The 26,633-nt window shown below is 39.9% G+C and overlaps 1 protein-coding gene across 1 annotated transcript in view; it reads right to left on the reverse strand.

Annotated features, from left to right (window-relative positions):
- LOC127578640 (protein shisa-like-1) overlaps window positions 1–26,633 on the reverse strand; it is a 117,208-nt gene that overhangs the window by 54,877 nt on the left and 35,698 nt on the right. The window contains exon 2 of the mRNA XM_052030840.1: window positions 25,305–25,371. The gene's annotated coding sequence lies outside the window, so the exon portion shown is untranslated. The remainder of the gene's footprint in view (window positions 1–25,304; window positions 25,372–26,633) is intronic.

Consider the following 26,633-nt stretch of genomic DNA (forward strand, 5'->3'; position numbering starts at 1 on the left):
AATACTGAATATGATGACTTGCTGCAGAAAATGGAATGGGTAATTGTGTGTGGGTTGACCTAATCTCCCACCATCATTTAATAAGAGTTCCATTCATAATGTTATTTATCTTTGCTCACCAAGGTGAATACTCTCTGGGAAATGGAATGTTTCCCTTTTGGGCATCCAGTGCCAGAATTAAGTGTTGGATTTTATTTGCCTTGGGGCTTGGCCAGATTATCAGAGAATAACTCATGATGCTATTGTTCTATTCCTCACACCTGCCTCCTAGGGACCCCACTGAGTGAGCTTGGTACACCAGTGTCACACTAGATGCACATTATGCTGCGGATCGAAATAGATTAAGAAATGTAATAAAATACCATATCTCAAATGTAGTACACAGTCTTTAGCAAGGCAATAATGCAGCCATGTTCACATCACATTTATTTATTTTTAAATGGATTGGCTTTGAGGTTTATTTTTCACCATCTCCTTAACAATGACATTGAGCATGGTATAGGGTAAACGGCGCAATCCTATGTGTATTTTTCAGTATTGGTTGGTACTACAGTATGAGTTGTATCATGTGGGTGTGCTGCAGGGATTGGAGCTAGGTCCACTGTTATTTGTCAGCTATATTAATGATTTGGATGAGAATGTAGATGGGATGGTGAGTAAATTTGCGGATGACACCAACATTAGTGCTATAGTGGACAGTGAAGGAGGTTGTCTTTCCTGTTCACAACTGGGAAAGTGGGCCAAGGAATGGCAGATAGACTCAATTTGGACAAGTGTTGCATTTTGGGAAGTTAAGCCAGGGCAGGACTTGCACAGTAAATGGCAACACCCTGGAGAGTGTTATAGAATAGAGAGATCTAGGGATACAAGTACACAGTTCCCTGAAGGTGGTGACACAAGTGGACAGGGTGGTGAAGAAGGCATTTGGCATACTTGCCTTTATTGGTCAGGACACTGAGGACAAGAGTTGGGATGTCATGTTACAAATGCACAAGACGTTGGTGAGATCGCACTTGGAGTATTGTGTGCAATTCTGGTCACCTAGCTATAGGAAGGATATCATTAAGCTGGAAAGGGTGCAGAAGAGATTAACAAGGACATTACTAGGACTGGAGGGTTTGAGTTATAAGGAGAGACTGAATAGGCTGGGGCTTTTTATCCTGGAGCATAGGAGGCTGTGATCGGTAAAATTATGAGGGGCACAGATAAGTTGAATGTCACAGTCTTTTTCCCAGGATAGGGGAATCTAAAACTAGAGGGCATGGGTTTAAGGTGACAGGGGAAAGTTTTAAAGGGGACCTGAGGGGCAACTTTTTCCCCACAGAGGGTTGTGGGTATATGGAACAAGCTGCTCGAAGAAGTGGCAGAAGTGTTTACAATTACAACATAGACATTTGGACAGGTACATGGATAGGAAGGGTGTCGAGGGATATGGGCCAAATGCAGGCAAATGGGTCTTGCTTAGGTTGGCAACTTGGTTGGCATGGACAAGTTGGGCCAAAGGGCCTGTTTCTGTGCTGTATAACTCTGACGCTCTATGACCTACTTCTCTCTAGTGTGAAACTCACCGGAGAGTCTGTCTGCCTCTAAGAAAGAAAGCTATGCTGTGCTGACAATATAGGAACTGATTTTGTTACAATTTCTTTGCTGTTTGAATTACCAACTATCTTGCAGTATCTGAAAGAGAAACTGAGACCAATAAGACGATGCAATGGAATGTTGCAGTGTGTTCTTTATTAGTCATGTGACTATCAATTGTTAAACAAATGTTTCAGCCAAAAGCCTATTAACTTGGGCCCTTTAAAATACTCCAGGCAGTGACATAGATAGGGTCAAAATATGATCACTGCATTTCTTAGACATTGTGTTACCATGCCGAAAATTTCCTGCTGCTCGTATCCTGCTTCAGAAGAGAAGGGCACAATTGTAGAGCCACTCCATTCATGTCTAACCTCAGTGTTTCAGTGAAGCCTGGAAAGCGTTGTGAATAAACAGTGAAGTACATTTTTATGACTGAGTAGAAAATCTGCAACCAATCTCAAGGAGCACAAAGGAGTCCAATAACAATCCACAAGACTTTTTGTGGAACTTAGAGCTCAACCATTGAAATGGTGGGCACTTGATCAGTTCATTTGGCAACCCAACTTCAAAGCAGCAGCACAATGCCAATTGGAAGAGTGGTTAACTTCATATACATTAAAGGGACTGAGTGGATGCAAGGGAGCGAAAGAGGGAGATGTAAAATTTATGCTATTCTGCACATGTATTTCCTTTCAGCTATCTTCACACCTGAAACCTTATTGAAGTGTATCCATTGTAATGACTGAAATTGTGTTTAGTCACCTGGAATGAAATTTTGAGTTATGAATTTAAAACATTAAAAATTGTTTCAAACAACTGAGATAACCCACGGACAGGAGAGAGCTGAAGTATAGTTGGCTTAGGTCAGAGAGGAGAAGGGATTCAAAACCTAGTATTAGATCAAAGCAGAATGCAGTTTCTACTGTTTATTACAGTGGAGTTTAACCTTAAAAGTAAAACTGGTCAGCCACAAAGGTTCTGCAGTCAGAGAAAAGTAATTTGATCAATTGCCGGAAGTCATTCCTCATCAGATTATCAGCAAATTGATCTTCTAGATGATTGTACACATCTGTGATGTTCAGCATAGGGGTGGGTAAAAAGAGGGAATGGTATCCCTGTGTCAGCTGTTACATTAAAATTACCGTAATTATGTCTTTCGGGGATATTTATGAAAATGACCTAGACAGGACTTGTGCACAATTGGTCCTCATTCAGTTACCAGCCCATTGTAAACATAAGTGGGCAGGAGGAGACATCATTCCTACACACCTCAGTTTCTATTGTAGCAAAAGCAGAAGCCATCCAACATACCATTGCTCCAGGCAGAGTTCAGATTTATGTCACGCAAACTCAATTTGTTGTCTTGCCCACTTAAGTTCTTGTTTTTATGGCTGTGTATATCAGTGTTAATTGGGCTTTCCAGCATGTCCATCAATCTGCCCTCCAGTAGTTACAAAATTTGCTGAGATGTTCTGGAGCACAAATCGGCTGTCTACTCCACCATGACCACATTCATGATTTGCCCTCCACCAGTGTCTTTGCTGTTACTGGTCAGTCAGACTGTCCTGACTAGTGCTGCTTGTGAAATAAAGCACAATCGTAACCCATGCTTCCTGGGCCTGATCCTATCACTGAACACGTGTTGAGCTGTGGGAGGTTAATGGAGGGTGTTAGCTAGTGCACTCAGTGTAACTAAACTACTTGGGTAATTAATCTCCATATCTGTAGGAGAGTGTTGCTGCTCATGCACACCATTGACAATATAATTGCTATTGTAACTCGCAATGCAAATGTTTTCATATGCATTCAACACTACTTTGGGGCCCTTTCAACACTGCAGCATCCAAAATGGCTTTACTAAGTTGAATTTTATAGAGTTTATGCTTATGCTTCTGGATGGATTAAACTTTTGTAGGCTGAATTGATTTAATGCTAGCTACATCAGGTTCCCATTGGGGCATTGGAGAATCATCCTAATTTCTTATATTCACTAAGGAGAGTCTGCTTGCAGGAAAATCTCAGAGAGTAATATTTCTGCCACACCATGTCTGTGACAGCAAAACTTTCTGGAAGCATATTTTCCAGAATTAGCTATGTAAAGTTTCTATTGTCAGTTGCATTTTTATGAAAATTAGAGGTGTATTATGTTCTGCAATAGACTGGAAAAAAAAATAGCACAAATCAAGGTTCCCAGTTCTGCCTACCAGACTATTGTGCTGCTGGATGAAGAATTATAATCACAGTATTACAATTCATATAAAATGGATTATTTCTTTCTCCTGTCATTAATGGGCTGTTTGTATGAATTGATTGATTATATCTTGAAAATCCTGCAGTGTTGTCACCTTTGCCACTTATTAGTAATTCTTGATCAATTGTTTACAGGAAGGGAAAGTGAAGGAACGTTGGCTGTTTTTAATCTAAGCTAATGAATATCAGTGATGACAGTATGAGACATCTTAAGACACAGAGCATTATTATTCTGTCTCACTCACCTTATTTTGTGATTGAATTTCTACTTGAGACATTAACTGTAATGTGCAATATCCCATTCAAATCAAAATATGGTAGTTTGCCATCAAAAGTTATGACAGTTTTTTTGGAATTGAGATTTGAAAAGGAGCAACACAACCTGGAGTTATTATGCCACATTTTTAGCTAAAGAGTTTTACATTATGATGGATGACTTTAAAATCTTTGTATTTTATATTCTAATGTTTAATGGCTGGTTAGAGCGATTCCTGTCCTATCTGTTATCCAATAAGGAAGGAACCACTTGCCATTTTCCAGTATGTGAGACTGTTTGATGTGAATTTTCCTGCAGAGCATTTTATCGTAAGAGATTCTGTTGGGATTCAGAGGATCTAACTTTGATAAGTCATGCCTATTGCCTTCTCTTCTAAAGTAACATTCAGCAAGTCACAAGACAGGCAACATGATAGATGGAGATTTTTTTTATTATTATTTCACTGGGTACATAGTCTAAAAATGAGATTTTTATAAGTCAGCTCTCACTAAGATCATTGGGTCAGTGGTTGACTCCAGTAACCTAAGCAGATATCCAAAGTGACATGAGTGCTATACTAAAGCAGTGCTGTACTGTTGGATGCACTGTTGTTCAGACAAAGCATTAAGCAAAAAGCATCTGAAGATTGGTAGAGTCCTCTTGCAGTCTTGGCCAGCATTTGTCCTTCAACCTTAATCCAACCAATCATATTGCTGTTTCAGAGAATCACATAATCATAGAAAGGTTACAACCTCAAAGGAGGTTAGTTGACCTTTCAAATCAGAAGTGACTCTATGATAAGCAATCTTCATAAATGCCATGGAATTTTTTGTTTACCCACAATCAAGAGAGCATGGACGGCCTGTTGGAGAACCAATTTAATCTTGCTCACTCGCCTGACTTTGAATCTACTTCCATTAATACTCCAGTGACATCCTGTGGTACTCAGTTCCATGCTGAAAGCAGACTTTATTTCATTCTGATGTGAATTTGAAATCCACTTTCCTAACTGAATAGAAAATATATTAAGTTCTTTCATTTTCCTATTTGTGTGTCATTTCATATTTGAAAAATTTGAGTAGTTTTCTTTTGGAAAAAAGCATAGCCCCGTCCAACAAATTTGCAATGATCTTGGAAACCATAACGTTAAGATGTAAGTAATAAGAGCAGGAGAGACCAGTTGGCCTTGAGAGCCTGCTCTGCTATTCTTCAAGATCATGGCTGATTTTCCACATAAATGCTATTTTCCTGTGCTATTCCCATTTCCCTTGGCTCCCTAGAGATCTAAAAATCTATTGTTCTTTGTTTTGAATGAATACAATGACTGAGTCTCCAGAGCCTTCCAGGGTAGAAAATTCCAAAAATTCACCATCCTCTGTGAAATATTTCTCTCATCTCAGTCTGAGATGGCCAGCCCCTTATTCTGAGCCTTCCTTGTAGACTCCTCAAGCCAAGGAAACATACTCCTTGCATCCAGCCTGTCAAGCATGTGAGAATTTTGTAAGTTTTAATGAGGTCTCCTCTTATTCTTCTAAACTGTAGAGAATACAGGTTAAGTCTACTTAATCTCTCCTCGCACAGCAAATCCACCATCCTTGGAACCAGTCAAGTGAATCTTTGCTACACTCCCTCTGTGATCAGTACATCTTTTTTTAGGCAAGGATACCAAAACTGTACATACTGCTGCAGGTACAATCCCACTAAGGGCCTATGTAATTGCAGTATAACATCTTAGCTTCTGTACTTACATTCTCTCATAGTAAATGTCAATACACTTGCTTTCTTAATCATTTGTGCAACTGCATTTTGTCTATCAGTGATTTGTTTACAAGGATACCTGGGTCTTTTTGAATGTCAACACCACCCAATTTTTCACTATTTAAAGAAAAATACTTTGCTTTTGTATTTTGTGCACCAAAGTGGATAACTCCACATTTTTTGACATTAAGGGTGGCAGTGTGGTGCATCATTTAGTGCTGCTCTTTCACTGTCCAGAGACTTGAGTTCATCCCGCTCTTGGGTGGTGTCTGTGTGGAATTTGCATATTCTCCCCATGACTGTATGAAAAACATGATGATGCTGGAGGAACTCAGCAGGCCAGGCAGCATCCATGGAGAAAAGCAGGCGGTCAATGTTTCTGGTCAGGACCTTTCTTCAGGACTGAAGATAGGAAAAGGGGAAGCCCAGTATATAGGAGGGAAAAGCAGAGCAATGATAGGTGAACAAAAGAGGGGAGGCGGGGTGGGCACAGGGTGGTGATAGGTAGATGCAGGTAAGAGGCAGTGATAGGCAGGTGTGGGGAAGGAGAGGAGAGCAGATCCACTGGGGCATGGGTCAAAGGTAAGGAAAGAAAGGAAAAAAGGTTAGGAAAGGGAAAAAGAGAAGAAGCATGGTGGGGGTGGGGAATACCTAGAGTGGGAGAATTCATTAGGCTGCAAGGTTCCAAGATGGAAAATGAGGTGCTGTCCCTCCAGTTTGTGCTTTGAATTCTCCTGACAGTGGAGGAGGCCGAGGACTGTCATATCAGTGATAGTGTGGGAGGGGGAGTTGAAGTGACTGGCAACGGGGAGATGCAGATCGCGGTTACGGACAGAGCGCAGGTGTTCTGCGAAACGGTCACCTAGTCTACGTTTGGTCTCACCAATGTAGAGGAGGCCACACTTGGAGCACCAGATTCAGTAGATGATGTTAAGGGAGCTGTATGGCTTTCTGCCAGGTGCTCCAGTTTCCTTTCACATTTCAAAGACATGATGATTGTTTAATTGGCTACTATAAATTATCCTTTAGTGTAGGTAAATAGCAATCAAGGGGGTGTTGGTGGGCTTGCGAGAGAAAACAAGTTACAGTGCAACAGGGAAAGGAGATGGAAGACAGGATTGCAATGCTGAGAGCGAGCATGGGTCAACTGGCCTCCCATGTTATAGTGTGTAAGCAAGTATATTGCATCTGCTATGTCCTTACCCACTCACTCAGGCTGTCCATATTTCTTTGAAGCCTCTTTATATCCTCTTCCCTATTCACAATCCCATGTAGCTTTGTAATATCAGCAAACTTGGGAATATGACATTTGGTACCTTCAGCCAAATTGTTGATATAACTGGGGCCGAAACACTAATCTCTTTGATGCCCTACTAGTCACAGAGTGCCAGTCTGAGGAAGATCTATTTTTTCCTGCTCTTTGCTTTTCAGTATATAACTCTGTGTAGTCTAACCTTGTTAACTAACCTTCTGTGTGGGGCTTTATTGAAAGTGTTCTGAAAATCAAAAAAAAACCAAATTCACTTGTTCCACTCGCCTCCCACCCCTGCCCTTATTTCTTGTACTAGTCATGTGCTCAAAGAGCTACTGTGGATGTTAAACATGATTTTCTCTTCATAAATTCATGCTGACTCTGCCTAATCCTGTTATTCTCTTCAAGATGTTCTGTTATTAAATCCTTCATTAAAGATTCCAGCATTTCCCTATTACTAGTGTTTTGCTAACAGGATTGTAGTTCCCTTTTTCTTCCCTGTCCTTTCCTAAATACTGGGCTTATGTTTGTTTTCCTTCAAGCCACAGGAACAATTCCAGAATCTGCAGTGCTTTTGGAAGATGATAACCAGAGTATCGTTGTTCCAATTGCCACCCCTTACAAAACTCTGGCATGTTAGTTAATGAACTTAGTTTCTTCAAAAACTATAACTGTTTCTACCTTTTTACTCAGTAGTTGTACGCATCTAGGAACTTTGCTGTCAAAGATTGGCACAACAGCAGTAGTTATTCTCTATGAATCTGGTGACTTATTGCATGATAGGTTATTACAAATGACAAGATGCCTAACTGACAGCAACTGCTTTTCTCAAATATTGGAAAGTGGAACACATTTGACAGCCAGATTTATTATGACTGAGTAATATGCAGTGTTGGGCTTAACCAGTTTCACTGAGAATACTGGGGCACCACCATATAGTAATTAATATCTAGTGGAGTGTAAAATTTTCTGCAACTCACTAGTTGTTCTGGAGTTTTTTTGAGGCAGCATGTACACCAACAAAACTAAAATCAATTTATTTTGTATTATTGATTTTTACATGGTAATAGGATTTTGTCTGCTCATCATTCTAATTCTTTCCATTCTTCTTCTTATTATTGTTGTATCCTTATGGGTGGCTTTGAGACGTTCGTTTGGTAGTGACCTTGGTTGTGTATATTGGAGTTTGCACATTCTCCCTGTGACCACATAAGATAAGGTATATTTATTAGTCACATATACATCGAAACACACAGTGAAATGCATCTTTGCGTAGAGTGTTCTGGGGGCAGCCCGCAAGTGTTGCCACGCTTCCGGTGCCAACAGAGCATGCCCACAACTTCCTAACCTGTACGTCTTTGGAATGTGGGAGGAAACCAGACCACCCGGAGGAAACCCACGCAGACACGGGGAGAACATATAAACTCCTTACAGACAGTGGCCAGATTTGAACCCGGGTCGCTGGCACTATACAGCGTTACGCTAACCGCTACACTACCGCTCTTCTGCCCATGGGTTCTCCCTGAGTACTCAGATGTGTCTGGTGGGTAATTCGTTTCTGTAAATTGTCCTGAGTGTGGAGTGGAATTATGCAGAGTGGAGTTGATGGGAATGCAAGAGGAAAAATGGGATTTAGGGTAGATAGACTTGATGGGCAGTGCAGATGTGGTGGGCCAAAGGGCCTGTTTCTGCATTATATGATTCTGTGCCATAATTTAACTCTTCAGCCAAATGTATTGAACCATTCAGAGTAACATCCTGTGCACATCCATTGTGTCAGTAATTTTTTTTTTCTCACCAATAGGAAAAACATAATGGTTTATCCTTATCCTGTAAATTGAATGAGTGGTAATTTTTCTGATGATGAATTATATCATTGAAGTCACAGGGGAGGAAATAAAGCAGAAGAAAGTGCCCATAGATGTGAAGAGGAAGGCAAGATGATAGGGTTTGAGATGTTGGAACTTCCTTCCTTATCTGGTCTGTCTAGTCCTGTTAGAACTTTATGGGTTTCTATGAGATTCCCTCCCTGTAAGTTTATTCTCACTCTCTTAATATATCTTCTTGTCCTTCTTTGCTAAATCCTAACTGTTCCCAATACTCAACCCGCTGCTTTTTCTGGCAACTTTATATGCCTTTGGATGTAATACTATTCCTATTTTTCTTTGTAAGTCACAGTTAAGCCTTTCCTGACTTATTTTTGTGCCAGACAGAAATGAATAGTTGTTGTAATATTATCCATTGTCTATTCACTGTTAACCCATTTTATAAAGTTCTAACAGGCAATTCATGCTTCATGACTCCATAGTTTCCTTTGTTCAGATTCAGGACCCTAGTTTCTGTTTCAATGACTTCACTCTGTCAAATGCAGTTAGCAGTGAAGAGTTCAGTGAATGAAAAGACGAGAGATTAAATAAGTTTATATTCAGTTGAACTTACAACTGCATATTGATATAAATAAATAACTGTATAATTTTATATATGTAACATTAATAGTTTATAAGGATTTATTCCTATTTTAAAAGGGAAGCAGGGTGTGCATTTAAGTGTATGTGTACCTTTAAGAACTGTGTACTACATGGTATGACTTTGATACACAGTTGTATCATACCGGCATAAGTTAATTGTGTGCCTTTCTGCTCGACATACCGTAGGATGGATGTGATTAAGCTAGAGAGGGTACAGAAATGATTCACAAGGTTGTTGCTGGGACTGGAGGGCTTAAATTAAGAGAGACTGGAGAAGCTGAGACTGTTGTCCTTGGAGTGAAAGAGGTTGAGGGGTGACCTTATAGAAATTTATAAAATCATGAGAGGCAGAGATAAGATGGATTGTCAGTCTTTTTCTCAGGGTAGGGAAGTCTAAAACTAGAGGGCATAGATTTAAGGTATGAGAGAAAATATTAAAAGGGGCCCTGAGAGGTATGTTTTGCACACAGAGGGTTGTGGGTTTATGGAACAAACTGCCAGAGGAAGTGGTAGAGCCAGGTACATTTACAAAATTTAAAAGACATTTGGACAGGTACACCGATAGGAGAGGTTTAGAGGGAGATGGGCCAAATGCGGGCAAATGGGGCTAGCTCAGGAAAACACCATGGTTGGCAAGGACGAGCTGGGCTGAAGGACAGCACGAAAGAGCCTATGTATATCTTGGGGGCTACTATTAACTAGTTGATTCAAAGATTCAATTGTAGTTTTAAGGTCCTTTCCAAGAAACAGTTGGGTATATTGATCTAATTTTAAAATGGCATAATATTCTTGTTTTAAAAGCATCAGTTGTTTAGTTACCATGAGGCAAATTTATGTGTTAACCTTTAGTTTTGCACCTTTTCTGAAAACATTGCTACTTCATTAAAATTAGCTGGGGTACAAAATACTTGAGTTTTATTTGGAATATCCTCAGCAGCTGTGCATTCCATAAGGCAGAACTGAGGCAGAGGCTGAAAGGAAATGTCATTTTCTCTAATCAGCAAAAACAGTACAAGATTTTCTTGAGATATGTGCCAGCTAGCGGATAATCTCCTGCAAAGCTAGAAAATGGATGCATGTGATTTTCTTTAAATTTGTAATTAAATATTTATCAAGCTTCACATTCCAACTTTCCTTGGTGGCTTGAAAAACAAAATCCTTTTCAGATTTTGCAACTTCATAATTGTATCTCAAGGCAAGTGCAGGCAATAACTTGTAACTTTTTCAGATCATTACAAACAGCAAATCCAAATAACTTGTAAGATTATAAAATTTGTTATGGCTGGTATAATCATAAAATATATATGACCTTGAATCCAAAATATGTTGCAAATGAGGACTTCAAGATATTCTAAACAAGAGTTGACACCTGGCAATGGTGTTGCTCTTCAAGTTGTTACTATTAGAATGTTCTTTCCTTCTGAAGTGCTTTGAATTCTTGGCGGGAGTATTTTGTGGTTGATGACTTCTATAGATAAAATTACCATTCAAACATCCTTATGTGGTCTAGTATATTAAGTTTGTGCACCCTGACATCAGAGCTTAAAAGAAAATGACATTATCTGTAACTCATAATATTTTTTTCCAAATTAAATAGATAGGCTGAGTGGAAAGATCCATCTATGTAATCTTTCTGTCAGTAGGTTTGCCATACATAGACATTTGTTAAGTACCTTAATGACAAGTGAGAAACTCTCAAGAAATACACATGTTATTGAAATAGAATAAGATCATAGATGCTAAGTTTCACAGAGTTATCATTTCTAAAGCTTGTTAAAAAGGAAGATTTTGTACAAAGCTCTTCACAGTCAGTACAATTCCAATGTCAGAAGCATTTAGGAACAAGTTCTGGTTATTACTCTGTGGGTGAGGGCAGAAGGGTGTGGAACTGTACTCTGGCATGTGTCATCTCCCCCTCCTCCTTGTTGTTGAATGCCTTGCCAGCGTTTTAACTTCGTTTACCAGTTGATGACCTCTTGATCATATCACTTAAGCAGGAAGCAAGAGGAGACCAGAATGCTTTGAATAATACTGCAACATATTTATATAATATGCAGGAGACCGAGAACACTAGTGAGGGAATAATACATAAAAAAGGAAACTAAGAGTTAAATTAGGAGATTTTAGCTACGTGACCTTTGTATGGCATACAAATGTTGTAATACATAAGGATGAATACCAGCCTGCTAAGTCGAATTGAGGATTGACGTTTACCTGAGGAGTATGTTTTCCAAGACTTATTTTCTGTTCTCAACACAGTGTCAGCATCAGGTTTATTTTCACTATTTCGTTACAGTTTAAAATCCACTGGTTTCAAATACCTGTGAACAAGCCATGATTTCTGATCGCAAAGTGGGTGCTGAGCCTACATCTCTCACAGCATCACTTTTTCTCCTGAAACTTTTATTGTCCATTTGCCCTGACACCACTGCACCTGATGTGGGGGTCTCCAGTACACAGCCAATGTCATTTGTGAACTGTTGCCAGGAGGTGATCAGTGACCAAGAGGCAATTCCTGCAATTGCCCCTAGACATGGTTTAGATGGAGCAGGTCAGACTCAGCCTCTTTCTCTCTTGATGCATTTAGCTGTCAATAGTCAGCACCACTTTCGCATCCTAAAATACTGCACAATATTCCAGTAGGCTGATGTACAGACATACAGTCAGTTTTTCCCATTAGTAATCTTGTGAATGAATATTTGTGCAGATAGCAGATAGAATTCATATGAACAAGTGCCCTGAGCAAGTCGTCACTTAATTCTATCACGTATCAAAATATTCTGACATCATGAATATTTATTCAATTTTTGGATATGCAAGAAATGACTGAGGATAATATTATGCAGTGGAAGATAGCTGTCAGGTGGAAAGGCCAAAATGCAGTGCGAAAGCTGTGTTAAATCCTCTGAATTTACAAACAAAGATTTTGAGTGACATCCTATGAGTGGATAATGTGATGTTAGCTTTCAGTTTACATCTCAAGAAGGGCGATGCAGTATTGCTGGAGGTCCTAGGCTGGAGACTCAGACAAAAAAAATTAGAAAAAGCTTACTCTTCTCAACGGGGTTTCTGTCAGACATCCTCCCAGGTTACACTGGTGGACTGGGAATAAAATGAGGACATTGCTGGAATCATTATACATTATTCATTTGAAGCCATTGATTAAACTACTTTATGTAGCTTGCTGCAAGTATCCCTTTAAACCATCTGATCCAGGAACATTAACATTTTGCATTTATGTAGCACCTACAACACACACCACAAGAGATTTATCAAGTCAAATTTGACATTAAGCTGTTTATGAAGCTATTAAGCCAGATGACTCTGGCCAAGTGAGCAGTTTGATTAGTACTAGGTGGATGAGTGCCTTAAAAGGAAGAGAGGGAAACGTAGAGGGTTTAGAGATGCAATTCTAGAGTTTGGGGTTAAAAAGCAGAGTGCATGGCCTGCAGTTGTGTGGTGTAGGAATTTGGGGACCTACCAGGACTGGTGAAGGAGACTTCTTAGGTGATGTGTGACTGGAGGAGGTTCTAGAGTTAGGGAGGAGAAGGCAGAGTAAGATTTGAACACTTGAAATTTTAAGTTTGAGGTTTTGTTGGATCAAGAGCAAGTGAGCATTTTTCAATTTGTTTTGCCTGAGAATCCAGCCTGGGCCAGCCAAGAGTGCTGTATTGATGTACTAAAGACATGAACGATAAACATATTATTTACCGACAATGTGATTTTGTATCTCGGATTGCAAATTCACAGTGAGATTGGGTCACTGAGCTCAAGGGTGAATAAGATGGTCTGGTTTGGAATATGGCCAGCGGAGCTCATTTGAATGAAGGATAGAAAATGGAGGCCTGCTAGAAAAACAATGAAATAGTCCAGTTAAGAGGTAGTAAAAGCAGGGATGAGAATTTCAGCAGCTGTGGTTGTGGTAAGAGAACCTTGAATTAGATTTCTGATCAGCAACTGTTTCAAGCATTCTTTAGTCTTAAAGGACCCTTGAACCTTTTGAATGCATTCCATCCCATTATTCATTTTGAATTATCATTATTATACATATATACATAAACCATTGACTAGTTCTTTGCAATAGTACTCAGGTATCTATATTGACCTGTTGATCAGATTGATAGTGGATCAAATTAGATCATAACCTACTGGAGTCCAAAGAGCCTTTTAATTTTTTGTTGGATTGGTTTTGGGGGGGGGGGGGGAAGGTATGTTCTTTGATTTGGGGCAGATCTGGCCAGTCTGGCAGCAGTTGGCTCTTTATAAGTATATTAATGAGGTCACCAGATGTTTCATTCTCTTGAAGCAATGTTTGTAAGTTAAATTAGGTGTTGTTATTTATTCACACACACTGTTCTGTTTTATGTTGCCTAAATCAGTGTGGATAGTGTTTGGTGCTGGGGTAGTCACTGTGCAGGCACTGTGAGGCAGTCCGAAATCAAAACATACAATATGCAAATACTCAGTAGGTCAAGCAGCAAAGTGGAGAAAGTGTAAGCACTGCTTTAGCTCACTGACCTGATTTCAGTGATATATTAATTTACAGATTTGATGGTCACCTTCTGGATGGATAATGTAATATTTATCAGCTTGCATCTAAAGTTAATGCAGTGTAGCTCTGTGGGAGTGGGTTCGATTGGCTGTGGCTGAGTTGGATTTGGGCTGGGTTTTAAATTTTACTCCACAGAAACCATTCTGAAGTTCACTGATTTGGAATTTTTATGGAAGATAGTACAGAATTGCAGATATAACCCCAAGATCAATTTAGAAGAATCCTTGTCCCATGTAATAAAGTCAATGTTTTATTTCATCATCATAAGTTTTGATTGTTCTCCATATTACCAAATATGAATTTTAGATGCATTAATGTTGATTTTCCTGTCAGAAGTACCTGACTCTGAGCCCTGTAAATCAGGTGCGTTATTGGGCAACTGAAAACTGAAGCAATTCTCTGATGTGTTTTTCCAGATGGTGTGGTGCGGTGGCAGGAGCACACATTTGGAATAATTATCCTTTTTATTAGTCATGAGCGTTTAGGCAATAAACTAGGGCTAAATCAGGTGTGGGAACAGTACATAGCATGATTTTATGTTAACATTTAAGCTTATCGAGTGCATAAATCTTGTTCCAGCATTCTTATTAATTATGGAGTTAATGCTTATTGAAACTATGAACATGCCACAAGTTCATCTTAGAGAATTCACACAATATTGGGATTAAATGCACATCCCAAGATTATGCACTCCTTGACCTTTACGATCAAGTCTGTCTAAGCCAATTATATTTTACCACTATTACATTAGAAAAGTAAAATGGCTTGTAAAATTTTATTCTTCATGTTTATAAGCCATATTAACCACAAGCAACAAAACTTAGAAGTGTAATCATCATGTACTTTTTCAAGCATCACACACTCCAAAACTGATTTTTGATCATTTGATTAATCGATTACTCCTGGGTGAAAACATGCCAGTTATAACATTCGACCAGGGGCTCCTGAGCATGATCCATGTGAGCATGTTCGACCTTATCGTGGAATCGGGGGTACACCTAACAACCTCACTCGTTACACCATGTACATTCATGCCTGTACCAACATAAATTGGAGTTCAAAACTGTTTTCACCCAGGAATAATCGATTAATCAAATGATCAAAAATCAGTTTTGGAGTGTGTGACGCTTGAAAAAGTACATGATGATTACATTTCTAAGTTTTGTTGCATGTGGCTAATATGGCTTATAAACATGAACGTGCAGGGTAGATTCACTTGGGCGTTATCTGGGATGGATCATTTCTATTTTTTGTGCCAAAGTAGATAACATCACATTGTTTCAAATTATATTCCATTTGCCATGTACTCGCCAATTCACTTAACCTGCCTGTATCCCCCGTGAGGCCTTTCTGTATCCTCCTTATAGCCCACGCTCCCACTTGGTTTTGTATCATCAGCAGATTTGATATATTATACTAAATCCCCCTATCCAAACCATTAATATAGATTGTAAGCAGCTGTTAACTGAACTGAACACTGATTCCTATGGTACCTCAGTGGTCACAACCTATCAAACTGAAAATCAACAGTTTATTCCGAATCTGTTTTCTATCCATTAATCATTCCTCAATCCATGTCAGAATATTATTTCCTATATTGTGGGCTCTAATTTTGTTTAATAATCTGTATGGCACCTTACTGAAAGTTTTCCAGAAATGCACCACATCAACTGCTTTGCTTTTGTTTATTCTACTTGTTCATTTTTACATAACTGTAGAAGCTTTGAAAGTGTATCTTTATGTTTCTAGCCAGCCTTCTTTTGTATTCTATTTTCTCTTTTCTAATCAATGTTTGGATCATGTAGAGAATTTTGAAACTTTCCCAATCCTAAAGCTTACTGCTTTTTCTGGCAGGATTCTAAGCCTTTTCCTTTGATCTAATGCTGTCCTTAATTTCTTGAAGAGCGAGGTCTAGAATATTTCTCCTGCTTTTTGTTTTGCATTAAAAGAATATATAAAACTTGTAAACTATATATTAATTCTTAATGTGTTAGCCACTACTTTTTATTGTACTTTATCATAGCTTTTATTGTACTTTCCCAGCCTCGTGCTTCATGCTTTCATTGTTCGCTTTATTCAGATTTAAGACCCTGATTTCAGATTGAACTAAATCATTTTCAATTTTTATATTAAATTCCCTAAAGGCTCCTTAACCACCATATCACCAATTAATTCTTTCTCATTATATAATACTAGATCTAAAATTGCATGATCTTTTGTTGGTTTCTCAACATACTACTCTAGAAAACAATTTCATACATATTCCATGAATTTGTACTCCATACTATTACTGTTCGTTTGGTTTGTCCCAATCTATAGTTGATTAAAGTTGCCCTGGATTATTGTATTACTCTTGTTACATTCACATCCAGTTTCCTGATTTACCCTTGCTTCATGCACCTTCAATCTTTGCATTACCACTACTGCTTGGGGCTTATTTACAACTACCACTAATGTTTATTCACCTCTTGCTGTTTCTTGGCTCTATCCAAACTGATTCCACTTGGTTTCCTGATTTAAGATCCTTTTTCTCTACTGTCTTTTTTGATATCAATGCAATTAGACTTCCTTTTCCATTTTGCCTGTCTCTACTAAAATCTAAGCATGCTGGAATATTTATATTTCAGCCCTGCAAGCAGTCTCTGTAATATCCATATTCATTTGTTTCAATTTGTGTCATTAATCCACCTATCTTGTTATTAATGTTGTGTGGATTCAGGTAAAGGAGCTTCAATTTTTGCTCTCTTAGAATTTTTCCTGCTTTGACTCTAGTTGAAATCATTGTATTATATTTGCATGCTTCTTCCCTTCATGACAGACTTCGGACATCTTTGCTCATTTTGCTATGCTGCACTGTTGCTTTGTTATTTCTCTTTAGCTTTTCCCCTCATGAGAAACCTCCTCCCTCTCCTACCATTATTTAATTAAGGGCAGAACAATGGCATTGCAAGCAGTACAGCTATTTCACGTCTTCAGCAACCCAGGTTCAATTCTGACTTTTGGTTCCACCTATGTGGAGTTTGCACATTCTCCCTGTGACTGCACGTGTTTCCTCTGGGTGGCCCAGTTTTCTCCCACATCCTAACAATGTGCTGGTTGATAGGTTAATTGGCGACTGTGAATTGCCTCTAGCATATGGGTATTGTGAGAGAATAGGTTACAGGAAAATAAGTGGGGGAAGGGAATCGATGGGATTGTTCTATAAGAGCTAGGGTAGACTTGTGGGCTGAATGACCTCCTTCCATGTCATAAGGAAATATGAAAAGAAAGTATCATTTAAACATTGGCTATTCAATTCACTAGAACACAGAACCCAAGTCAAGGCAAGTGAAGCCCATCCCACTATGTTAATGCTGCCATTGTCCTATTAATTGAAATCCATTTTCCCCCTACTAACTCGGGTTCTAATGAAATAATTATTTGTTTTGTGGTTCTGCCTTTTAATTTAGACCTTAGTTACTCATTTTCTTGTAGCCAGATTTTCTCCTCTGTCCTCTCTGTGTCACTAATTCCCACGTAGACTTCGGTTATCAATACCCGACTGCATCTTTCCTCAACCCACTCCAAGCTAGCTATAAAACCCAACCTCTACTCCAACCCACTCTAGCTATAAGAGGAGATGTCCTTAATGCTGGCACTAGACAAGCAGCATAACCTTTAGTGCTGAAGTTCACAGCATAGCATACAATTTATCCCCTAAACTCTATTGCTGTCCTGTTATCACTACATTGCTTTTCAATCTTTAGACTTCAATGTCTTTCTATAGCATGGTGCTGTGGTCAGTTTGTTTATCCACCCTGCAGTTTTTTCTCTCATCCACACAGGCTGCAGGAACTTCCTATCTGTTAAACAAGTGCATAGTATTGAAAGTGGCACTGTCAAAACAGATGTGAGGAAGAGATGGAGCCTAAGAGAATGGAATAGCAAGAAAGTGGAGCGAAAGTAATTTTAATTAAGGGGGTCTTTGGAAGTCTCGGGCTTAAAGTGTATATTGGTTGATAACTTATCCCTGGAAATGGAATGGAAATAAAGAATCAGAGATGGACCATATGAAGCTGAAGGAAGGGTTGAAACAGGAAGCAAAGGTGAAGAAATATTGCTAGTCAGACAAAAACAGGAAGTGGCAGCTACTCAATCATCAATGCACTGGAGAAAGAAATTGGTGGGGAAGAATTTGGGTGATACCTAAGTAAGGCTGGAAGAAAGAATCTCTTGATAAGACAGACATAGTTGAACCTGCAGAGATGCTGTTGTAAACTTCTTTATCTAGGGAAAGTTAAGTGGAAAAGTTGTTCAGTGTGAGAACAGGTGAAGAAGGGTGGTTATGGAGGGAGATTGGTTGGCCTTCTGTCAAAGAAGAAAGGGCCCACAGCCAGTCCTGTGTAATAGAGGAATAAAGGGATTGGTGAAAAGGAAGTGGTGTAGACGAGAAAAACAGAAATCCTGTGAGATGTAGTACATCAAAAACAGAAGACAAATTCCAGAGAAATAAGGGACTATTTCAGCTTCAGGAAGTAGGTTGTGAGTTAGTTACAGTTGTGATGAGTTACAGGCCACCACACTCCTACATTTGGCCCGATTGCCCTCGTGAGACAGCTGAGGAATTTCCCAGAGACTGTTCCTGAATTACTACGGGTTTTTCTGTTTTTGACAGTTCAAGGAGAAAATGTCATTGAGTGGAAAATAATACTGGGGATTTCACTATCAACTTGAGATAAACTTGACGTTCTTTTAATTCAGTTGTAAACTGAGATTGTCATCTAATACACATCCTGATTATTTCACATTATCTTCAAGTTATAGACTGCTGGAACAAGTTCACAATACTGGGGTTTTAAAGGATAGCCAATCCCCTAATATTTTGTTTGTGTTTTAGCATGATGTGACCAATCTGCATTCAGGTGTCTGTTTCTAGGGGATAGGTTCCAGATGGTGATGTTGACAGGAAGAACATTCTAGAAGCTGGTAAAATATTGAGTGAAGTTTCACTTCTGGCACTGCAAATGGAATCTGTGGATTGATAAAGAACATCGAAGGACAGCTGCAGCTGCTCTTGTGTTTCTGGCATAAACATTGTGCTATAATGTAAACCTTTAAACCTAAAATATTAGCACTGAAAGTGTAAGGGACTAGGGAGCCCTGGCATCCCAACAGACATGGGTTTGGTTGTTACAGAAATTGATGACAAGGTAATAATGGAATGCTGTGATCAGACCTTTATCCTGTTGGAGAATTTTTTTTCTTTTCCATTGCTCCTTGATGACAGGACTTGCAGAGCTACATCAAGCAATATTTTAGAACATAGAACAATTACAGCACAATTCAGGCTCTTCGGTCCACAAAGCTGTGTCGAACATGTCCCTACCCTAGAAATTACTAGGCTTACCCATAGCCCTCTATTTTACTCAGCTCCATATACCGATATAACAGTCTCTTGAAAGACCCTATCGTATCAGCCTCCACCACCATTTCCAGCAGCCCATTTCTCAGAACAAACTTTAATGATATATTTGGGCAAATTAAAGAAAAATTTGGCTTTTGAACTTAAGGGGCTTTAAAAGCACAGTGCAGTACCACAAGGTGTTCAATAACCTTACAGGTACTGTTAAGCTCAACAAACCCATCTTTAAATGCCAGATCCCAGCAACAGCACCACCAACCTTATAAACTGCATCTCCATCACCAACATACCATAATCCAACACTTAAAATTTGGACTTGACATCCAGATGCTCCATCACTCCACATCTGCATCTCACATACTTAATAATGCTGTAAACCTCAAAACTGCAGCTCACCAGTTGCACACACTGGCAGTTTTTCAACCATTGACAGCTGTATTATCCAAACCAATTACTTGATAGTCATAGAATAATCCAGCAAGAAAACAGGTCCTCCAGCCCAACTCTTCCATGCTGACCAAGATGCCAATCTAAGCTAGTTCCATTTGCCTACGTTTGGCCCATATCCTTCTAAACCTTTCCTATTGTTACTGACTGGCACTAATCCCTCAATTTTACAGTAGAAAGTGGAGTTTAACTAAAGGGAGCAGAAACTAACCAAAGATGGAAGAAGTGCTGAGTCCATTGCCTGGAAACCCTCCAAGCAATTGGTAGCCACTTACATCTTTGCATATGTATTTCCAACCACAAGGCTAAATATCACAGCTTCCTTTTGAAGCAGAGGAAGCTTCAATATGTGTTGATGTCAATTTAATCTGAGTTCTTTGCCATCATGGCTCTGGATTTGAGGGAGCTAAGTGGCTTTCAAGACATCATGGAGCTCCAGCAATCTGTTCCCAAACGTATCTAATCTAAAAGCTTTTTGCAGAAATGCCTGCCTTCTGCAAGCCCCTCGTCCTTCCTTCTACTCCTTCTAGTAACTCGTTCTTGTTGACATGGCCCCCAGTCATTCTTCTGGTCATGCTCAATGGCATGAAGAAGCCCAACCATGCTACTAAACTATGAAGCAACTAGCTCATGTGCAAACAAACCTTCCGCAAATAAAATATTCAACACCAGGCAGGCAGCACCCTACAGATTAATAAGCAAGTATGGTAAAAGACTGAAAGGCAGCAAATAATATAGCATTAGTGGAAAAATGTTATCATGCCACAGATAATATGTTCATTCTGGGGAAATGAGAGGGTTAAGGCTCCACAATGGAGGGTTGGCACAGTGGTGCAGCAGTTAGTTCTGCTGCCTCACTGCTCCAGTGCCCCCAGATGTGATCTTGACCTTGGCATTGTTGGTGTGGAGTTTTCATTTTCTTCTTGTGACCATGTGGATTTCTCCTGTATGCTCCAGTTCCCTTCCATATCCCAAAACATGGTTGATAGATTAATTGGCTACTTTAGATTGCCCCTAGGTGCCTGGTAGGATGGTGGGGAGGTGTAAAGGAAGAGTTCATGCAGATATGAGAGGAAAGGCAGGTGCTTGATGAGCATGAAATAGGACAAAGGGCCTACTTCCATCGTGTGAGTCTATGACTCAATGACTCTAATGGCAGCACTGATATCTGATCAATATCTTGATATGATCTGCTTCCTCTGCATCTTCTGGTGGACATTAAATGTGCACACACTAACACCTTTACTAGGATGGGGACCAGGGCAGTATCTTGGGGCAGGCATGGTAGTGTAGCGGTTAGCGTAACGCTTTACAGCGCCAGCGACCTGGGTTCAAATCCGGCCACTGTCTGTAAGGAGTTTGTACATTCTCCCCGTGGCTGCGTGGGTTTCCTCCGGGTGCTCTGGTTTCCTCCCACATTCCAAAGACGTACAGGTTAGGAAGTTGTGGGCATGCTATGTTGGCTCCGGAAGTGTGGCGACACTTGCGGGCTGCCCCCAGAACACTCTATGCAAAAAGATGTATTTCACTGTGTGTTTCAATGTACATGTGACTAATAAAGAGATCTTATCTTAGAAGTGGATGCATCATCTTTTGTTGTGGGATGTGGAGATCACTGGAAAAGTCAGCATTTAATTCCCAAACCTTGTTGCCTTTGGCCACTCGGGAAAATAGCAAGATGCAGAATGAAGGAGCAGAGAAATAATCCAATATCAGAACTATGGGAATTGGAGGGAGTGTTGTCTTTAGTTATCTGCTGCCTTTGTCCTTCTGTAGCAGAGGGCAAGGGTCTGTGAGGTGCTGTCAAAGAAGCCTAGGTTGGTTGCTGCAGCAGATGATCTGCACAGCACTACATTACAGTGGGAGTGGAGAGAGTAAAGAGCCTTTTGCTGGAGATTATTTTAGTATTACCTGTCCTAGTTATCTGTGAACTGGATTTAAGAGTAAGCTTTGAAGTGACTGCTGTGATTGAAGTGCTAAAACAATCCCGGTGAGTCACTGCTTCTACATGTTGTCTGAGTTAATGGTGTGATATGTTGCTCATATAATCGGGATTAAGTGTAGTTGCCGTAGTTACTTGAGGTTCATTGACATTTGGAATGTAGGCATTGATTGTGGAAAGTGCATTAGAGAATTATTGGCACCAGATGGGCAACACTGCTTTAACATAGCATGTTAAAGTTTGTAACTAATGCAGGTTTGTCATGGTTAATGCTGAGTCTCCTGTGCCACAGCTTAGTCTCACTTCTACCTGGTTCTATACTTCTGCCCTTTATAGTGGCATATTTTGTATCAGACTCCTTATTTAATTAATGATTTCAGACATGCAAGAGAATTTTATACTGCTTTTAACTATTGTCTTCAATTAATTGTGATTTTGCATGAGGTAAACAGATTAGTGTAAGACACAGATAGACTTTGCGAAGGATCACAGCAATAAAAACTGGATATCTCTTATTTCAAATATATGACTTTAGTAATAAAATTTGCAAATGTATACCATACATTCATATCTTGCTGTTTTCAGTACAAGCCATCTCATTCCATCTACATTATGTCAACATGGCATCAATTTTCATTTGCATAACATCCTTAAGCAAACAGTCAAGAGCTTTTTCACATGGGTTTAACCCGCTCAGTGTGCAACGAGGGGGGGGGGGTGGAGAAGGATCTTTAACAATAGCCTTTCCCCATAGAGTCTAGGTGGCAACAGCACCAAGCTTTGGTGCAGCCATTAGCACATGCTGTAAGTCCTGGATCTCGGAATGTGCCAGTCTGCAACATTCAGTCATAGAAGACCAGCAAATTTTAGGCAGACCAAAGAATATCTTCCACCACTTTGGTCGTCTGATGTTTCTCTCAGTGTGTGTCCTTGTGAATAGCCCATGGAGCACAGAGTCCTATGTTAGGCAGCTGTTCTGGATGAGCCTCTACAAAGGTGGCTACATCTCTTTTCAAACCTTCTTCGCAAATACAAATTCCAGAAGTGAATGGATGACAGTCTCATCTCTACTGCAGCTGCTATCACAATCTGACAAACAAGGTCTAGGTGCTGGTTTGAAAGGTTTGGTGATGAGGCATGTTGCCTTATGACTTTGGCAGTCTGCTTGGGGAACCATCCAATAGGATCTATTGTGCCCTTTTCTCCGTAGGGCTTCCAGGACATTTCACGTGGACTCCTGCCTGATTGACTGTGGTCAAAGGTGTTCTTCTGCAAAATGTTTTTACAAGGGATAGGTGGTATGGCATGGAGGAGCTGAAAGTACCTCGCACCTAATGGCCAGGTTTTTCAGGCAATCAAGAAGGAGAGCTGTTGCCATAATCCTAGTTTCTGCTTCATCTTGGCTGTACCCTCAACCCAATTCTTGGTGCATGCCCTTTCTTCTCTGGGCCATATTCTTAACCCCTTCATGTAATCAGATCTGAAAATGAAGGAGACAAAGGATTGGCTGTATCAATTGCCAAAGGATATAGCCTTACTTTTGCAGTGATTGATCCCAGAGGCATCATATTGGTTTCAGATGTACATCAACTTACAGACTGACAATGGATCCAAGCAGGAGATTTTGATCTAACTTAACTCTTAACTCTACATATTGATGATGCACTCGGCAAAGGGCTGGAAAAACATATGAATGAGAGAGGAGAGAGGGAAGGTTGCTCAATTCCAGTTTTGGCCTGGAAGCTACCCATCTTCCATACATGGATTATCTTAGAGGTTATCTTATACTTATAATAATGTAGAAGGAGGCCATTCAATTTCATTGGGTGTATACTATCTTCTAGAGAAGTAGTCCCATTTCCTCCACTCCTCATATCCCTACAATTTGTTTCTCTCATGCATCCCATCAACTTCCCTTTGATTCTTCTTGCCATTAACCTGCTTTAAGGGGTAATTTACAGTTAAACTACCAGTACATCTTTGGGATGTGGGAGAAAATCGGAGCATCCATTGGAAACCCATGTGGTCACAGAGAGAACTTTCAAACTCCATACAGACAGCACTCAAGGTTAGGATTGGACCTGGATCCCTGGAGCAGTGAGACAGCAGCACTAACTGCTGCCCCATTGTGTCACCAACATGTCTGTATAGAGGCCAACATATGCAGGAGACAGGCACAAAAGGAACATGTAACAGTGAATAGTTGAGTTTTTATGGTGTTTGTCATGGTTTAATATGGCTTGAAATGATAATTCCTTATAAGCTTTTATTCTGCCTTTGTGGACAAGCAGACATGGCAGAGAAAAGGCAAAGCGAGGATCTTAGTGGACTGAAGATTTGGGAGAGTGTATATTGCATTCGTAATCTAATTAGTCATTCCATGGTAAAGGCACCAGACATCTCCCTTTCTCTTCCTCCTCTACCTTTTCCTCTTCTCCCATCTTCTGCTTCACCCTGTGTCTCTCTGCTCCTGGCAGGAACTGAGTCTGCATTACTGCCAGGTTGTGGAAGAGAAAAGAAGCTAGGCTGAATTTGGAATCCCACCCTGCAGTATACTGAACTGTACAAGAAGCAGAAGCATTGTTTGAGAGCACCATTTGTTGGCTTAATCACAGTGCGGATGGTATGTTGGGTCTCATTATGCGCTCATTCTTTCCTTGTGAACAGACTTTAGAGTGTGGTCAAAAGTCAGGTGCTTACAGGATGACTCTTGTCCCCAAGTAACCGTACTTAAGTTTGATACAGTGGTTCAAGTAGAGCACACAGCAGACTGTCGCAGGATAAATGAGTCATGACTGTTCAATATCTGTCATGATTTGTGAATGGTGTCAGCCAGGTGGACTTACAGAAACTGAAATCCCTTGTTTCCTGCATCTTTAGATTCTCAATTGAACTTGAAGGGAATGTGGGTGCACCGAATGTCTTCCTGCTCCATTAGGAAAGCTGCAATCACTCACATTCTAAGCACGTGTTGCCTGCGACTCTTTTCTAAATGGTTGACTCTCCTGAGGTTTGGAGCCTCCATTAATAACATAATGTAGTGGTATGCAGCAAATTTTAATATGTTGCTGTTGTCCCCAACACAGGCCTGGAAATAAGTAAATTGCCAATGTAACCTTCACTGTTAGTGGCAGTGCAATTCTGGCCCTGCTGGCCCATTACAGTTGTCTCTGCAGCATGCTGGGATTCTCAGTGAGTACCTCCTTGGCTTTTGATATATCGCTTCTAACTGAGATCAAAAATCTGGCTGGATAAAGTTTCCTATTGAATGCCCATCCCGGCTATCCTTCTCCCCCTTCTTGAAGATATTTCTGCTCTGTGAGTCCTTGTCTTGTTCTCCCTATCTTGTTATGGATCTAGAGGAATAGCTACCAAGAAGCAACAAATATTGGCTTACGTTTGAACTTAAAAGGTCCATCTTCAGTCACATCACTCCCTCAAAATTTCTGAAGCTGCAACTTTTTCTGAAGAACAGAAAGCATCATTTCACCATAACTGGCTCTCTTTCCAATCAATCACCAATAATGCTGTAACTATTTGATGATCCCTTTAAATCCCTTCTCCCTGCTGGATTCCTCGTGTGATTTGAACACATGGCATTAGCAGGGTTGTTGAAGTCCCATTTGGGAGCACTGGTGTCAAACAGTGATGCATAAATTAATATAAGAATTTGCATGTTCTCCATACTTTCAGAAAGCTACCACCCTTCCCAATAAGATGGATAACACAGGTTATGCTAAAAATGTTCTTGCCTACATTCCACATAAAGTTCCAGCTATGTCAGAGCCATGGTAACCAAATAGTAAATACTATGGAGGCCAAATTTTCAGCTTTGCCAGTTTTCAATGTTTCCAGCCCCCAGTTTAAATTGTTCTTCTAAATCAGCAGGTATTCCATTAGAATGTGTAAGGAGTGAGTAATCGGTTGAACAAATGTTCAATTTAAGTGAATATTCCATCAGCAGGGAGTCTGTTAACTAGTGTTTACTGTATTTCGGATTCATTTGGTTACTTTGAAAGGTCTAGGCTGCTTAGGTTGTTTTCAATATTTTGTGAATGAACTAAAGGTGCAACAGACACAACGACATTTGTCTTATAGAAAATTAATCCTTTGAGGCTAGGTTTCTTCTCTTTGTAATTAATTGAAAACTGTTATTACATTTTCCACAGATATGTTAACATGTACACTGAGAGGATATGTTGTCTGTTTGTAGTTGTGGGACTGGGGAAGTAATCCAACACAACACTGACTGTAAACCAGATTGCTTGTATGGTGAACTTCTGGTACAAGGAAGACAGACAAGCAAATCATTCTTCCCCCTTGTACATCTCATCAAGGCACATTACAAAGCAACATGTGGAGATCCTCCAAAACATCAGGAGTTACTGAGTGGTGGAGACTAGAGTAAAATTCAGTTGGCTTATCTTAAAGTTCTCTTTTTATGTGGGAGAGAGAGAAACAATCTGGTTCCCTACTGGTATTATAACACAGCAAGTAGATGCACCAATGATATAACAGTCACTGTCCAGTTCTGCTCTCTTTTTATTGCCCAAAATCCTAAAACAAGGTGTTTGAATTTTTTTTTAGATAACCCCCAAATACATGGATGCAATTGAAAATAAGGTTAAACCAGCGTAGAGCGATTTTTGCACATATGATAGGAGTGCAATGGAACAGAGGGACCTAGGAGTACAAGTGCATAGTTTGTTGAAAGTGGTGTCGCAGG

This window comes from Pristis pectinata, chromosome 15 (assembly GCF_009764475.1).
Source record: "Pristis pectinata isolate sPriPec2 chromosome 15, sPriPec2.1.pri, whole genome shotgun sequence".
NCBI classification, from domain to species: domain Eukaryota; kingdom Metazoa; phylum Chordata; class Chondrichthyes; order Rhinopristiformes; family Pristidae; genus Pristis; species Pristis pectinata.